The sequence below is a fragment of the Mirounga leonina genome, unplaced genomic scaffold (genome assembly GCF_011800145.1).
Source record: "Mirounga leonina isolate KUSES-001 unplaced genomic scaffold, KU_Mleo_1.0 Mir_151, whole genome shotgun sequence".
In the NCBI taxonomy this organism is placed as follows: domain Eukaryota; kingdom Metazoa; phylum Chordata; class Mammalia; order Carnivora; family Phocidae; genus Mirounga; species Mirounga leonina.
The window spans coordinates 3785459-3790042 of record NW_023270377.1 but is presented as its reverse complement, the minus strand read 5'-3'; the positions used below and the strand labels follow the sequence as shown (position 1 = coordinate 3790042).

The 4584-nt window shown below is 54.2% G+C and overlaps 1 long non-coding RNA gene across 3 annotated transcripts; it reads left to right on the top strand.

Annotated features, from left to right (window-relative positions):
• Positions 1-337: 337 nt before the first annotated feature.
• On the top strand, positions 338-4353 carry LOC118011905. Of its 3 annotated transcripts, none has more exons than XR_004679558.1 (5): positions 340-606; positions 1062-1249; positions 2239-2328; positions 3427-3675; positions 4086-4353. It is a non-coding gene; the product is annotated as an uncharacterized LOC118011905 (long non-coding RNA). The 3 variants fall into 3 exon arrangements; XR_004679557.1 differs by having other exon boundaries at positions 1908-2328; XR_004679556.1 differs by having other exon boundaries at positions 338-606; positions 1062-2328.
• Positions 4354-4584: the final 231 nt, after the last annotated feature.

The following is a 4584-nucleotide window of genomic DNA, read 5'->3' as shown; positions in this document are numbered from 1 at the left end:
CTGGAGCCGAACTTCGAAGCCCCGAGGCTGGTGCCTTTCATTCGCCCCACACTGACGCGGGAGATAACACATATATTTAGAGGATTCTTCTGGGGATGTGTGTGTGTGTGTGTGTTTTGTTTTTTGTTTTTGTTTTTTAAGTGTGAGGCATATTCAGTTTGGAATTCTTTGCAGTAATTAAGATTTGGGAAAGGGTGAATTTTAGAAATAGGAGCCCTGCAAATAAGTTTTATTGGAAATAGGGGGAAAGGGCTTGCGGATAAGTGTGTGATGAAACAGAATTACGAGTTCCTCCAGGGGAGGCCACTCCTTCGAAAGCTGCTAATGCATAATTGTAAAGCCCTGGGGAGAGCCTTCTGGATTGTTCCTTAACTGCAAGCACACACAAGCCGGACAAGCCCTGCGCGCAGAAAGGTCGGGGTAATGGGGCGGCCAGGGAATGGTCTCTAGGCCAGCAGAGCTGCGAGGGCGGTGGCCCCAGCTCTGGCCTCATGTCCTCCTTGGCACGGTGCTTCCAGCCACCTGCCAACGGGCTGACGCTAGATTCTAGGGAGATTTCCGTTGTCTTAATCCCGACACCCGGGCTTCTCATCTCCATGTTCACAGGTAAGGAAGGGAGGGCACAAAGAGCAGCTTTCGGGTGGTCTGCCTTTTCCCTTTTCCTCGGATTCCATCCTGCCAGCGTCGTGAGGTGCTGACTGCATCCCTGTGACAGAACCATCCACCCCATCTGTGCTTGGACAGACTCCCACCATCTCTCTGAGCCTGGCCAGGCTTTACTGTCCCCCTGCTTTGTCTCCATGAACGCAAAGCCCTCCTGGTCCTCACCATGGAATTGCCTCCCCTGAGGCTGCGGTCCTCAGGAAGCGGGCTTTGACGAGGAAGGTGCCTTGTTAGCGCTTGTCAGAGGCGCATGTGCGGAGCATCCGAGGCAGATTCAACTTGGCATGCAGGTGCTTTGTTCCTAAGGATGGTTTGGGTATATGGAGTTGGGGAAATTGTGCCAAAACCACAAAATGAACCAGCTCCCTCTGATGAAATCATCTGATTTTCTTTCTCAGCACATGCCAGGAGGTGAGGGAAACACCGATGGCTTTTGAGACATCTGATTTGACGACGGTGCGCATCAAGCTGCGTGTCAAGGACACTTGAAGGTGCCCTCTCCAAGAAGAGCTACCTGGCTCTTTCCTTCTTCTATGATAGAAACACGACCTTCAAGTTATGACGGACCCCGCTGCATCTCAGGAACGTAAGGGACCATAATTGGAGAGTGCTGTCCGTGCCGAGATGCGCATAAAGGAGGTAGAGCCAGAAATGAGTCAGAGGGGCAGAGAGGTGGGTGTGGCACCCATGGGACTTGGGGGAGGGGAGGGGCCTGGTGCCCGCAGAGCCCTGAGGCAAAGGCCTGTCCTTTGGGTGGAGTGAGTGTCGAGGTATGTGGACAAATCCCGAGATGGAGCCCTGTGGGAGCTCCGGTGTTCCAGATTGCCCACATCTGTCATCTGGGCTGGGGCCGGTCCTGGGGCCAGAGGTGGACACAGCCCAGGGACGAGCACAGCAAGAAAGCAGGGTCTGGCGTCCCCACAGACGCCACAACCAATCTCTGGATCTGAGCCTGAGCGCTCGGTCAGGTCACAGGGCAGGAGGCCAGGGGTAGGGGTTGCGAGACCAGGTCGGAGAGACGTGGGCAAAGGAAGTAGCAGCCTTGGGCTCGAGCGGTGGAGGCGTCTTCCGGGGTGAGAGCGTTTAATTCCACTTTATTTGGCATTTCCGACTCCCTTGTTCTGTCTTTTTGTAGAAAAGGACACACTGAGAGATTGTCGACTGCTCTGATACAAAAATATAACTCCGTCCCATTCCTACTTTCTAGTCTACCGATTCTCTTCTTTTATTACTATTCTTTAAAGAAGTGGCTGCAGTACAACGTCTTCTTTGCGGGCTGACGGTGGTGCTGAGCTGCCCTCACACGCAGTCCTTGTGCACAGACATCCACTCCGTCGTGCTCTCAATGCTCCCGTTCCCATGGGACAGGACAAAACGGAGATGTGGACTCCTACGCACAGAGAGATCGTGATTTCAAAAATCACACATCTAACACAAGTGGCAGGAAATGTGGAAGAAAGCCGGCAGTTAGCCTTAGGTGCCAGACCTTTTAGGGGATTTCCTTTCCTTTTTTTTTTTTTTCTTTTTGTTTGTTTATTGGAAATTTCCACAAGTGACTTTGCTCTGCTTTTATAGTGACAACCGAATCAATATTAAAACCAAGCCAAACCAACCCAGGGATCATGAGCAGCATGAGGAGGTCAGGCCGTGGTCCTCCCTGGGCAGGTGGGTAAGTCGGAAGGAATTCCAGTTGCTGGAGGCTGGTAAGCAGCAGGTTGTCCCTGTTCAGTCTCCTTGGAAGAACGGGGACCCCAACCCCATGAGGGTGTGTCCTTGCTTGACAGTCTCCACTGTTGAGTGTTGCCTCTGACCCCTTCCCTTTCACACAGAGGCCAGGAAAAAGTGGTCAGACCAAAGGAAGCTTCCTTCTGTGAGCAGCTGTTTTGTCCCATTCTTGCCTTATAAAACCATAGAAACCCATGAAGTCACGGAGTATGAGATCATCCATTTCAACCACTTCATGTTACAAATGAGGCTTCAGGGGGATATGAAGCAGCGTCCTTCAGATTACGAGAGGGTTTGCACTGGGAAAACGCATTTACTTTTGTTTACAGTTGGCTTCCCCGCATCCATCACTTCTACACTCATTCATTTTGCCATTTTTGTGGGAGAGACGGTGAAATATCTCATCAGAAAATAGGACGTATCCACTCATGTACAGTCATTAGGAATTAAACCGCAAATGCCATTCCCCAAATTAATTTGGTTTAGATTTAAATAGGGAAAGTGCCTGCCCGGGGCTTCATTTTTCACTGCAGAAGAGATCTCGCTCATTCCCTCTGCAGCCTGGGAGGCCTGGGGAGGGGTGGGGGGGCGAGGGCCAGGGAGGGGCTGCTGGGGAGACGTCAGGGTCGGGGTGCCCCAGCATGGGCCTGGGGATCCGATGGAACACAAGCTGGGGTGAAGACGCCTTGTTAGGATTTGGGGCATTGGAGCTGAGCATGAATACGAACAGAGGAAGGGGGGCCTTTGGCAGGGGCGCGTGGGGTGAAGGGACTGGTTCAGCAGAGCGCGGGGTGCAGGAACCAGTATTGGGGAAACACTTGCAGGGACCCCTACCTTCAGCTGCGCGCAGGTTTGTGTGATGCCTTTGCAGTGTGCTTACAGGGGAGGCCATCAACTCATCAAAATGAAGTTTAAACAAACCTTAGTACTTTTCTCCATTTGCCTCCGTGACCCAGCATTTTGTTTCTTCTCCCCTCTTGTCTCATCCCTCTCCCGTCCCCTGGCCTTTCCCCTTCTCTCATCTCTTGGGCTCTCCAGGGACTCCTTCTCCCACAGGGTCAAGCCCAGTCCCTGGGATGCCCGGGCTCTGAGGCCTCTTCTCTGTCCAGCCTCTGGCCCCAACCCTGACGTGTCACCTCAGTCAGCGTGTCCCGAACCTGCTGATGAAGTAAGCAACAGAACACATACCACTGTCAGAGATGGGGAGTTGGAAAGGGGGTGCAGGCCGCGGAGGACGTGGAAGAGGGGAGCTGGTCAGGGTCGCACAGAAACAGATGCACTTTCGCGGTAAGATGAGTCCCGGAGGCGTTCGTTTGCAAGAGGGAGCCGGGAATAACCAGAGCTAGTAGACGCTGACCTGGCACCTTCACAGGTCCGAGGGGAGGAGGGACAGAGAGTAAGCAGAGCCTGGAGGGAGCACAGGTGTGGAGCCTCTGAAAGGTGCACCTCGGAGCTGGTTAGATGCCCACTCTGACTGGAGGGGCGAGAGCCAGTGTCCACACATCTCTCCAGGACCTCTCAGAGTGGAAGGTGCTTTGAGCAGTCAGGGTGAAGACTCAGGTGTCTGGAGAGGGGTAGGGACCCTTGGTTGAGGGACGGGGATGGTTTGTGGGTGGCGACCTCCCTGGGGAGGAGGAGGGAGCCAAGGGGATAATGCCCCACCCCTCCCCCACTCCCTTCCTCTCTCCCATCTCCAGCTGCTCCTCATTGGCCGAACCCAACCAGAGCTCATGCGTGGGAGTCCAGCTGATGGGCATCCCAGGGTCCAGAGCAGGTGACAAAGCATGGAGGCAGGAACCACAAGGGAAGAGAACAGCTGGGCCCAGTCACAAAGCTCGAGATGGTCACCTCAGTGCAGCTGGTGTTTTCTTCTGTGAAAACCTGCGCTCCGTCCCAGCTCTGCTCCTGCTCCAGGGGCCAGCCTATTTGTTTTGTTTTGTTTTTTTCTAAGATTTTATTTATTTATTTGAGAGAGAGAATGAGAGAGAGCACGAGAGGGGGGAGGGGCAGAGGGAGAAGCAGACTCCCCGCCGAGCAGGGAGCCCGATGCGGGACTCGATCCCGGGACTCCGGGATCATGACCCGAGCCGAAGGCAGTCGCCCAACCGACTGAGCCACCCAGGCGCCCGGGGCCAGCCTATTTGTGCCCCGACACCTTCCCTGGGCACTTTGTTTCCAGCTTCACCAAGGCCAGCA